The following is a 13,955-nucleotide window of genomic DNA, read 5'->3' as shown; positions in this document are numbered from 1 at the left end:
TGCAGAAATGTCCAAATAAATAACTTCCAGTACAGTGAAGAAAATGTTTTGTTTATTGATTTAAATAATAATGTTTTATCCATCTCAGAAAACTCTGCAATATTAACTCTTGTAGAGTAATCCTAAAATTTTACTTCTACAAAGGAACAGTCCATTCCTAATATCCTATATATTTTTGATAGACATGACCTTTCCTTACCTATATTAGTATTAATGTTAAATAAAAATTCTAACATTTGTGGGACATTTTTTATAAGTCAGTCTAAGGACACTTTTAATTTATCATTTACAAAATCCTTACAGATTTGCAAACTCAACCAATTATTCTGTTGTAAATTATATCTGGCTAATAAATACTCAGCTGGACGTGTTTTATTACCATTTATAAACTGGTGCCAAAATATTAAACTACTATCTTTAAAATCGAACATGTTTCTTAGATTATGAGTTGTTAAACATCCAATAATGATTGCTATGGGAAATAATAACAATGCATGATCTTTTATTTTATAATTCTTATTTAGATATATTCTACATATTGATAAAATATAATTAATTAATGGGATAGAGAAGCATTTATTTTTACTACTCAGACAATAATCTTTTAATATCCAATATAATTTATTGTGGATCAGTCACTAATTTATTATTACTAAACAATTGATTTCCACATAGAATCATATAAATTACTTAACCATTGAGCTATAATTTGAATACTTGCTGCTTTTAAGTACAAATAAAAAATAGGGAAGCTAATACCACCATCTTCCCAGCTTTTCATTTGCCATGCTAATGAAATCCTATGTTTATTAGGGAGCCATAAAAAATTAAGTAACATAGAATTTATTTTTGTTTACTTTTATTTCAGGATATGATTAAAGACTGAATATAAAACAATGTTTTGGTAATATTATTATTTTTATTAACATAAGCCTATCTTCCAAAGTAAAGAATAGTTTATTCCAACCAGAAATTAGTTGTGTAATCGTATTAGTTATATATGTATAGTTAACTAATATTAGCTCTTTACCATTTGAAGTTATAGTAACTCTCAAATATTTAATTTGATTAGTATCCCATTTCCAATTGCTGTACTTTTTAGGTCTGATTTTAGATCTTTGTTAATTAACAATATATTGGTTTTATGATTGAATTTCAATCTAGAAATATCTTCAAAACATTCCATGGCTTTATGTGCTGTAATGATGAATGCATTTTACCAATAATTAATAATATATCATCTGCAAATAATTGTATTTTAGAGGAATAATTCTTGCTGATTGAAAAACTTTTTATATTTTTATTTGATCTGATGTTATTTGCAAATGTTTTCATACATAAAGCAAATAGCAATGGAGAAAGTGGACATCCCTGTTTTGCAGTCTTTGAAATTCTAAAAGATTTAGATAGGAAAGAACCTAGTTTTATAAATGCAGATACATTATTATATAACATTTTGATTAAGTTTATAAATTTTATAGAAAAATTATATTCTTCAAGAACTTTAAACAAATAATTCCAGTTTACAGAATCAAACACTTTGTCCAAATCTAAAGTTATAATTGAAAGTTCTTTTTTTTCTTTTTGTTAACAAAATCTATTAAGGTATTAAGTCTAATAATGTTATCATACACTCTCCTGTTTGATCATTGTTAATAATTTCATCCAAAATATTATTTAGTCTCTTTGCCAGTATTGACATAAACATTTTATAATCTATGTTTAGAAGTGAAATAGGATGATATAAAATACATATCCTAGGGCCTTTATCTTGTTTTAGTAGTGGTATAACAAATGCAAATTTGCAAGATGGGGGTACATTTGATGTATATTAAATGCTTTCACCAAAATCTTTAATATATTCTCTGGCAACAATTTATATAGTTCAGGGATTAGTCCATCCAAACTTGGAGATTTATTTAAATTTTTTAATTTTATCTTTAATTTCCTTAAGTGAAAAGGTTTTTCAATACTATTTCTTTACTGTTTAGTTATCTTATTGGTAATGTTTTCTTTTAGAAAGCTTGCAAGACTATTGCTATTTAACATATACTATTACCATTAGTCATTTGTTCGTAATGATCCCTAAAACATTATAATATATCCTCTAAATCAGTAACTATTTTATTTGTACTTCCATATTTATATGAAATCTCCTTGATGTGATTGTTTATTAATTTTCTTTGATCTAATGGCTAATCTGTGTAAACATTTAGAATTTACTCAATAAGATTGTAATTTTTTTTCTAGATTTATAGAAATCTTATGACCTATATTATCTGGATACAGTAGACAATTTCGATGTACTTAAATGTCAAAATTCAGTACACTGAAACGGAGTAGTGGAAAGTGCAGTTAGCCGCAACTACACTATGCCGAATCCGCCACTATTGTGGTGTCACTTTCATGCTATGTGGTGCAGTTTGTGGATTTATCTGGGGTTTCAGGTAAGTGTTGTGCATTTGAGGATAATGGGTAGGGATTTTAGTGTGTGTGAGTGTATGCAGTGGTGTTTTTTGTGTGTTTGTGTGTTTAATGCAACCTCAGAGTTATAATATAGAAGTAGGGGGGTGTGGGGGCAGGGGTGCTTTCCCTCCTGCTTATAGGTAGGTTAAATGTGTTTGTGCGTGTTATGTTTGTTTAGTTAAGTAGGTGTATGTGTGTGTGTGTGTGTGTGTGTGTGTGTGTGTGTGATTATGTCCGGGTTTGCCTGTGTGTGTGAATGGTCGCAATTGCAGTGTTTGTGGTTGTGGGTTTTCATGTATGTGGTTTTTTGACTATTCAGTCTCGAAATACTGAAATTCGACATTTCAGTATTTCAAGATTGTATAGTGAATCTGATTATCCACATATTTTTGATTCGAGGTTTTTAATTCTAAATTATTAGTTTGATTATTAGGTTTCATTTTTGACTTTAAAGTATCTATCTTAGTTTGTAACTCTTTTAATTCTCTTTCCCATTCTCTTCTTTTACACGCATACCAGTTTTTAATTTTACCGTTTAAATATGCTTTCAAAGAATCCCAGAGAATGATCTTGGTAACTTCTCCTCACAATTGTTAAACTCCAAGAAGGTGTTAATTTCATTAATAAAACAGTCTTTAAAGCCCTTAATTTTTATTATATATGCAGGAAGTCTATTACATATTTTTAGATTATTAGACTTCAATGTGAGATTAAAAATGATTGTGTTGTGGTCAGTTAATGGACAGAAAATAATTTAATACATCTTCAGTTTTAGAGTACAAGTCATTTGAGACAAAAACCTTGTCTATATTGGTTTGAGGCCCAAACCTGATGGAGTAATGTGTATAATTAAGAGATTTACATAGTCTTAAATCATAGCTGTTTCTCAAGTTCATTTTATTAATGAAGTGATTAAGATGTTTTGCAACTGATATAATCTAAGTTTTCTATTAGCAGTGGTGTCATTCTCTGATAACACACACAATTAAAAATCACCTATTATAATTACTTCACCCATCATATTAAGAGCTATAGTATCGAAATACTTTTCAGAGACCTTTGCTCCAATTCCAGGGATCCAGTAAGAGTTAACTAACTTATAAAACATTTTTTCAATTTCTGTTGCCACCAAACTTAACATCACATTCTTATCTGAATAGGAATTAATCACTTTTGGCATATTTATTGAATTTTCCCATAATAATAAGTGTGCCTCTTCTTTTTCTCCTAAAGTGAGACCCAACTACGATAGAATAATCTTTGAACATTCTATCAACATCTTTGGATAGGAAGTGCGTTTATTGCATAAGGACAATATCAGCCTTATGAAATTTCATGTATTTCAAAAGACTACTTCTTTTTAATGGGTTGATTAAATCATTAATGTTCAATGACATATATTTAAAACCTGACATTTATACTAGACAAAACTTTACAGCATATCTTGACAAGAACCTAATGACTAAAACTAAATAACTAATACTAAGAACAAAACTACCCCATCCCAAAATAACACATTCCTAGTTCGATGATATACTTATGCAAATTCCTCTTTTGCCTTGCCATTAACTAAATAGCCTAATCTTATTGTTGCTACTTTTAAATTAATGCTAACATCAATTTAAAAGTATGTATTCAAACTCACTCATTTTCATTTAGTCCAATCATATTAACTTTACTTCTGTATATGTGTCCACTATAGCTTAATGTGCTCAAAACTGCAAAATTACTCTTGTATATAACATTAATATTATTCTGTATTTACAGAAACCAAATGTATAAATATGAATATATTATTATTAAAGCCCCTCTCATAATATCTTTTATGACTTTTATACATATAAATGAATTATATAATACCTTCCATGGCAATACCCATATTTGCTCTGAGCTGTTGCACAATGGTACCTCCTATACCAAGCTAACAGATATTGCCAATATACTAACCCACAGATTCAGTGCCAACTTTACCCATCTCTCCCCACCATAGGAACAATCACAGTACCAGTAGATTTCCAGGCACCCAGTATTACTGCTGCATAGATTAAAACAGCACTGTCCAAGGCCAAGAATACAGCTTCTATGGGACCTGACAATATCCCTGGCTGTGTTCTACATGAACTAAAGAGTGAACTGGCACCTCACCTGTGTGCCCTATTCAATCACAGCCTCACCCCAGGCTTTGTTCCTACCGAATGGTGCACTGCTACAGTCATCCCTTTCCACAAAGGAATAGTGACTACAGAACCTGGGAACTATTGCCCCATTAGCCTGACAAGTCTGATATGCAAAACTATGTTACACATCATCATGGACCTAATAAAGAAAGATATAGGGAACCTCCAAACTCTGGATCCCACACAGTTTGGTTTTGTGAAGGTAGATCATGCCTGCTCAACCTGGTCGACTTCTTTGAGTCAGTCACCAGAGCTGTGGATGAAGGCAATGTGATTCATACAGCCTACCTTCATCTGTCCAAGGCCTTTGATACCATTCCCCACTCAGGAATCATAGAAAAACTTAATAAGCTAGGCATCAGCCCCTATATCACTAGGTGGGTTGCAAACTGGCTCACAGATAGAACCCACAGTGTGAAAGTAGCTGACTCCAAGTCAGACTGTTTATCAGTCATAAGCGGAGACCCACAGGGTTCGGTCCTGGGTCCTCTCCTGTTTGGTATTTACTTCTCTGAAGTTCAGGCCAACATGAAGGGACTATGGCTGACAAAGTTCGCATATGATTGCAAGTTGGGAGCCATAATTAACTCCGCAAGTGATGTTGACATCCTAGAGAAATGCCTCACTGAGACCAATGACTGGTGTCAGAACCATGGCCTTAAGCTCAATGCCAAAAAATGTGTCATCATCCCCTTTGGGAAAAATCTGGTTCCCATGACTTACCACATCGATGGTAGTCCACTGAACACAGAAGGCATCACAAGAGATCTGTGAACACAGGTTGACAGCAACCTCCCTTTTGACCACCACATTGCCACTGTGGTCAGAAAGTCCTTCTATGTGGCACATCTCATTACTAAGGGTTTTGCATCCAGGAAGAAAGAGGTCATTGTCTCCCTCTACTCTTCCCTCATTAGGCCAATCATTGAGTGCAATGCCCCATTTGGCATGTACCTCACTAGACACCTACAACAATTGGAGAGGTTGCAAAAATACCTCACACAGAGGATCTTAGGCCTTAAACACTTGTCCTATATGGACAGACTCAAAAAACTCCAACTATTCTCTGTCTCATATCGCCTACTTAGAGGTGATCTCTGCTTAACTTACAAAGCCATGTCTGACCCAGCTCTGTTAGAAATGCTACATCTAAAGAAATCCCAATCCCTCTGCACTACACACACCGGAGACCTTAATCTCATTACCACAATCAACAGAATAAGCTTGAGGGACAGGTTCATAACCCAGAGACTGCCCATGCTATGGGCTAGACTTCCCATACATGTCAGGCAGAGTGCCTCACTGGCCCTCTTTAAGAGAAATCTTGATGAATGGATGAGAAATAGAAAATTCACCCTGGAGATCACTCCAGTGACTCTGCTTTACAGAGGCACTGGGAACTAAGGTCAGGTGGCACGATAGCAGGGTAATCCTATGGGCTAGACTTGTAAAGGCTCCAGGGCCATTAGCCTAGTACACCCCTATGAACCTATGTACCAATGGACCTTTAGGATCTTTGGTACCACTAGCATGAAACATATAGGAATATTTCCTTTGCATTACTATATGTATTACTATATTACTATATTACATGTTTTTAGATAATCATGCAATTTTTAGGCTTATATTAATCATAACATATTAGTTTCAGATCCTGAATTACCATTTGTAAGTAATACATAGTCTTTTTTACATCACAAAACCATGATGATAGAACCCCATCTTATCTAATGGTACTATTGTCCAGTTTTATTACTTTGGACTGTGTAATTGCCAGAATACCTGCAACCGAAATCATGGGAAACATAGACTTTATTATGATATAAAACCATAATGTGATAATCTCAGCCTATAATTATAAGCATATTACACTAAGAGTGAATTATATCATATTATTTTTATATCCTGACCTCTTATACTACCATCATTAAATGAAACAGAAAAATGAAACATTAAAGTACTCATGAATCAGAACACAACATACCTAAATAACCATAAATCTAACTATGCTTGAAATAAAATTGAAATGTACCTATTATCATCTTTTTTATAATCAATACATATAAGACATAATTGGACACCAAAGGAGTATTTGTTATACATTGCAAATATGCCCAATCTAATATTTATCATTCTCTGTAATATATTAATTTGTGTGTAAGTCAAACTATCCACAAAAGAACTTTCAATCATAAATATATATATACAAATACCTGTTTATGCCCATAAGATAAACACATCCACTTTAAGTAAGTAGAATGTCAATACGAATGAAAAGGAACCATATTTCTAACTCTTTATGTTAAGAAATAAAAACAAAACTTGCATATGAGACTGCCCATGCTATGAATCAGAATCAGAATCAGAATCAGCTACTCACACCCACCCAACATGGCTTCCGTCCCGGCCACAGCACCCTAACAGCCCTACTATCCTTCCTAGAAACTGTCAATCAAGCCCGAGATTCCAGACTTCTTGTATCAACTATTCTGCTAGATCTTTCCGAAGCCTTCGACACCATCTCCCATACTCATCTTCTCTTCCATCTCTCCAGCCTTAATCTCTCCCCCAACACTCTATCCTGGTTCTCCAGTTACCTCTCTGACAGATCTCAGGCTGTCAGATGGAAGGACTCCACCTCTTCCTTCTTACCCACACCTACTGGCGTTCCTCAGGGATCCATCTTAGGCCCCATGCTCTTCAACATCTTTATAAATAACCTTCACACTGTCCTCCCTGACACTACAGTCATCCAATATGCTGATGACTCTACCCTAGTTTGTTCTGCCTCCAACCCTTTTGAACTTCTGTCTAAAACTCAAAAAGCTTTTTCCACTACTGAAAAATGGATGCACCAAAACCATCTCTCCCTCAACTCCAATAAATCTAAAATACTAATTTTCCTTCCTACCAAGGCTTCTTCCTTCAACAAAAACTCTTTCAATGTCCTAAGCCTAACCAACACTCCTATAGAAGTGGTCCCTTCTCCAAAACTCCTTGGGATCACCATTGATGAACACCTCAAATTTGATCTCCACATTCAACAAAACATAAAGAAAACCCACCAAAAATTAGGTCTGCTCTACAGGAATAATCAATTTATTTCTAATTCCTCTAGACGTACCTTAGCCATCACCTACCTCATACCTTCTCTTCTTTATGGTGCCTAGCTTCTAACTAACCTTTCAGCTTCTAACACCTCAAAACTGGAAGCTTGCTATAATAAGATCTCCAAATTTGCCACTAAATCCAAAACCTCTACCCACCACTGCCTTGCCCTACAATCTCTAAACTGGTTAGAACTCCCTAACCACCTTGACTATCTCCAACTAACTACCGCTCACAAATTAATATTTTACCCAGATAAATGCCCAGCCTTAGCTAACATCTTTCCCCCTTATATCCCAAACCGATCTCTGAGATCTGAACACCAAAACCTTATCTCCATTCACAAACCTAAGCATCCTGCTGGCCAGCTCCTACTCTCCTTCTCTCTTGGTAGGAAATGGAACTCCCTCCCTCCTTCACTTAGGACCTTACCTAACTCAGAATCTTTCAAAACCCATCTTTTCTTACACTTATCCTCCAAATGGAAATGTCCTTGCTTTCACCCTACATAAATCCTAGGAACTTTCTCCACCTTGACCTCGATACTCTAGTACCAATCTACTATCTACTCTCTCAATTCATTTCTATGTTCCTCCTATATGGTTTTAGCTGACATTCAGTTGACTGTAAGTATGTAAATACTGTACATATGTAATAAAAAAAAATATATATATATTTTTTGTAGACTCTGCACGTCAGAGCTTATTGACTACTTTGGACATTGTGTATTATGTAACTTGTTTGTACTGCTTACTACTGCATCTAGCATTTCTTAACTATTTTGACTTTGTATTATCATCTATCACTGTATGTAACCTTGATTGTACTGCCTCTGGAGCTTTTCTCCCCGGGCCTCCACTGAAAATGGGTTCTTCTTGGCCCAGTGGACTTCCCCGGTAATCAAACTGAAAATAAAATAAATAAATAAATATATGGTCTTATCTCCTTATATTAAGTATATGACTGTATCAGCCTACCAATGTACCTACTTCAGTGTTATTTTATTCTCTATTGTTACCTATAAGTAAGAAATAGGAAACAACACTTAAAAACTAAACTTTCTGTATTCCATAAAAACAAATATAAGTATATAATAGTATATTATTGTCCATTATATAACTCACATATCACTGTATAATTTCAGTTTATACAAGAACGTATTACTCTGCAGCTCTTTTTCCTTTTACTGTTTGCATTAATTACTATGCATATTTTAACAGTTTCTATGTACATACTTACTATTTTTGAAATCATATAACTTATTTTAATGATTTAAAGCTTCAAAAAGAACAAGTTGCATATGTAAGACACCATCTTAACTGACAAGAGAATAATTACAACAAAGTCAATGCAGTTCAAATATATTCAAACATGCATTCCCGTACTGTCAAATATACATTTATATCATTCTTTACTAAAAAGTAAAGAAGCTTTTTTATGAGATTCATTTAGTCCTAATAATATATATTTTAAACTTATTAACATTAAAACTTTATATTTAATGTTCAGCTTGTTTAATTTAGTCTTCTTTTCTGCCTCTGTGACCTTGTGGAAGTATTTCCTAATTCAGAGGATGTTTAAAGATCAAAGTGTTCTTCCTGAAGCTACCACAAGTCTATGACATCATTGTGGGGCTTCTGTGAGTGAGAAACAGCTTGAGACATGTTCCACAGCTTGAAAAACATTTAAATATGCTTCATGTGAGAAAAACAGCATTTAGCTTCACTTAGAAACTTATAAAACACTTGGGACTGCATCAGGTGAGCTGCTACAGTATAGAAAGTCATTGTAAATGGATTTTTACATGAAAAGTTAACTGTAAAGCTGTTTCATGAAAAAAATACATACCTTTCATTTAACATCAGAATCACTAATAGAAGCAGATTTACCATTCTATATAAGCCATATACTTTTTAAAGAACTAAATATTTAGTAGGAGAGATGGAAGAGGAAAAACACTCACAGATTCACACTAGACATATCACACAGCATTAAAATATAATTGTTACAGAATTTGTCCTTCTTTAAACATCTACTATTTACTTATTATTAGTATAGAACTTATATGTTATTCCATTTAATTACACTATACAGTAATGCGACACTTATGCTATTTGAATATGAATACTACTACTAACTTCAGCAGGACTAGCTCCCTGGCTTTTGTTCATATTATTCAACAATAACCCATATGTAGGTCAGATTGAATAAGTAACATAAGTAACTTTGTATTAAAACATGATATATAAGGTCAAATAAAAAGGCTTTTACCTTTTTTCAGATGATACTCTTATTTAGACATTAATGAGAACAAGAGTATATATTAAGAACATACAACTTGTCCAATATAAGTTCATTCATCTCTAGGTTTATTTACTTTGTTTTTCTTTTAAATTCCATCAATTTCTTGTGGCTTGTCTCTTTAACCTTTTCAGGGTCCAATCCATATCTTCAGTCTTGTCCAAAGGTTTCTTATTTTGTACAAACTCCACTGCTTCATTTAAGGGGTTGAATGCTTTTTGCCCCTCAAATAAAACAAATCCTTATTTTAGCCAGGAATACAATCTATGCTTTGATTACTTTCATATTTTTCATTTTTATTTTATTAAGGGAACACACACCTTTCTTTCAGTCATAATAGAAGTGGCATAGTTATTATCAACCCTTATGGAATTTCTCTTATTTTTATGGGTGAGTTAGCCCAGATGTTTTCAGGACTAATTCTTTATCTTGACTTGACATGAATTTAACTATAATTGATTTAGGAGAAGGTGGATTGTTTTTAGTGGAGTGCTTGAGAGAGATGTATGTGCTCTCTCTCAATGCTAAATGAGAGAGCTCCAGGTAAGTTTAGGGACTTAGGAAGCCAATTATTTAAAAATAAAATCATGTCTCCTTCCTTTTTGGTATTCCACAGATTCGTATGTGATTTCCTTTTGACCTACTTCTATTTTTTTCTATAAGTTCAGAATTCTGTTTGAGAATAAATTCAGTGTGATTCTCATTTTCAGCTACTCCCTTCTATGTCATTTACTGCTTTTTCAATTGTTGTTATTTGCTGTGACTGATGATTAATCACCTCAGTCAATAGTACCATCTGCTTGTTATTTTTTTCTTTAATATTATCCAGTTTCATCTCCAGTTTATCTATTTCTGATGCAAAACCCTGGACACTGGTTAGTATAGAATGCAGTTCTTTTTTCATTATAGATTCTTGTGTAGTTCCTTTTGAGTGACTAAGTGTAGTAATGAAGCAATAAGTTGTTCTGGCAGGAACAATGTAACAGAAAAATCACCAACTAGATTTTTTCTGTAAAAATGTTATAGATAACTGCTTAAATATTAATTTCCCAGTGAAAAAATATTATAAGGTGAATTTTCTGATAAAAAATTCTTTCAGAATAGATCAAAATAAGCAGAGCAAAGTTTCAATGGTGCTAGCAGCTCTGCATCTTGGCCACGTCCCGGTACTGTTTTATGTAAAGTACCCTAATATTGTAACGTTTACTGATTGCTGGAATCTGTACTTTTGAGAAGCCTTCCAGGCAGTGTTACTGTCAGTTTGCTATTGTGTATTTGTTGCTGGCATTTAATTGTTGCATTCCTGCACTTTTGTTCCCGCTAAAGGGATTATGTATTAAGAAGAATTAGATCTGAATTCCAGTGACAGTTGGAGGTAGCCTGATCTGTCTCTGAGCTGGGAATCACATTGGTTAATCTCTGGTGAGTTGGTAATTGACCAGAGGGACATTTTGTTTATTTTAGCAGTTTTCTATACTGCTACTAAGCCAGTATATTTGCAACATTCTGAGCTCATTTTCATAGAGCTCCCATCTGCTTTGCATCCTTGGCACAATCTGAGTGGGTCCTGAATAAAATATTCCCTGTAATAGACTATCTCAGAAGTCTCCCAATACCTAGTTGCACAAAGAGCAATGGACGTTCACGATGATGATCACAGCCCTGCAGGTAAAAGTAAAACCTAGTAGCCAGTCATTAACCCTTCATGTACAATTCACTAGTAAAACATCAAGAATTAAGGATGTATAACAATGGATGTGCACTTTCCTACTATCTCTGCAGCTAAATTGCTGGATCTGAGCATCCCAAAGCAATTTTTTTCAAATAACTTTTTATTGAATATTTTCTCACATAAAATACAAGTAGAGAGTTAATCAAGATGTAACTGTGGTACAGTTGAATGTTACAGAATGTTTAACATGAGGAAGTTATTCAATAGATAATACACACTTTGCTAAATAACATTCGAAATAGCTAGGAATACAGTATTAGATAAACAGAAGGAAAAGGTTATATGTTAGTCATGGTAATATTGTTTTAACATTTCACTTGTACATTATAGTGACAAATGAGAGCAAATTTAGAAGTATAATGCCAAAGATATCAGTCTGCTCTATTAAACCACATCCCGAAGCAATTTAGCAATTGTCTCATGCTTAATGATGACCACCTAATTCTAAAGCAAACTAATATGATATGTGAGAGATATAGTTACACAATGTCACTGGAGGTAAGGCTTTTACGAACATAAACAACACCAAACAGGTTGCCAGTGACACATGCACACACTCTACACCCACTACACATGTATGGACCAGACACATAGACCCACATATGCTGAGCCTCTTAAATGTAATCTTCTAAAACATCAAAGAGCTCCCAGAGGTCACACACAGAACAAGTGTCCTCAGCAACCATCAGTGTATCCTGCTAAGACAACATGAACCAATACACATACAGTGTCATCCCAAGGTGAAACTATATAACACAATATCTTAGTCATAGGAGACTCTATTGTGAGACACTCAGATGTCCCACTCACCAAGATTAGTAAGGAGAGAGTCATGGGCAGAGGCCAGTACCTGCCAGATCACAAATACACTCAGGTCACTGCACCACAAGTACCAGTATGACTCTTGCTGTAGTCCATGTGGGTGCATTTGACCTGAGACATACTTGCTTGGAGTATATGAAGAGAGACATAATAGAGCTCTCAGACTACATGATCCAGGCTGCTATGACCCTAGCATTGAGAATCATTCTACCTCCTCCAAGAAAGATGCCTCAGTACCAACAGAAGGTAATTCACTTTAACAACTGGCTTAGTTTCTGGTGTCATCCAAGGGGGTACAATATTTATCTGTCTGGGAAGATATGGTAGACAGACTACATTGCTTTTCCAGAGATGATCTGCATCTGTCTCCACTAGGTTTTTGATTATTGGCTAAAACCTTGGACATCCCCATAGTGCCTTTTTTTAGGCAGTGCCATGATAAACCTACTGACATAGATAAACCAACTCAAAATAATCTGAAGATGTTACTACTGAATGCTAGGAGTCTAAACAAGAAACTCCATTCCCTGCAATCTTTCCTCATCCTGACACCATAGACATTTGTGCTGTTACCAAGACAGTTTAAAGCCAGAGAGGGTACACTAGCAGTGCAAGGCTATAATACTTTCCACACATTTAGACCAGGTACTGCACAGGTAGAATCTAAAGGTGGAGTCTCAATTTGCATCAAACACAAACACACGTCAAGCCTGGGCAAACAGTATGTCACACTTGAGCTTGTCCATAACCAACTTACCACAAATAAAGTCCCACACTGTATCCTTGCAAGCCATGACCAAGGAAGCCAGTATCAAGTACTTGAAAGCATTAGAAACACACTTCATTCAACTTCATTCAACCCAACACAATGTTCATCGGCAACTTTAACTACTCCAGCATTATCTGTGAATCATACTCAACTGCAAATATGCAGGCCCAGAGATTCCTTGACTTTGTTAACACAAACATCCTTGAACAACTAGTCTGCATGCCTACCGGTGCAAATATCATTGACCTGTTCCTCACTAACATGGGGGAATGATGCACTCCTGCTAGTGTAAAGTCATCACTGGTCATGTCAGACAATAAAGTTGTGTCTTTTGAAAAAAATATTAACCCCAGGACCCCAGCTTACATCAGAACATTTAAAAACTATTCCAAGGCTAACTATCTTTTCCTAAGTGGCAGTTTAGGAAACTACCAAGCCCACCCAAATCCTGAGAACACATCTGCCTATAAGATATTCTTCACAGAAATCCTCTACAGGGGTCTATATTAGAATCTTGAACGTTCACAATGTCGATCTGATGGCTGAACCAAGAGAACATCAAAGATGTAAACGGAAACCA

This window comes from Protopterus annectens, chromosome 6.part0 (assembly GCF_019279795.1).
Source record: "Protopterus annectens isolate FY-2018-M chromosome 6.part0, PAN1.0, whole genome shotgun sequence".
In the NCBI taxonomy this organism is placed as follows: domain Eukaryota; kingdom Metazoa; phylum Chordata; order Ceratodontiformes; family Protopteridae; genus Protopterus; species Protopterus annectens.
This window is presented reverse-complemented; position numbering follows the sequence as displayed.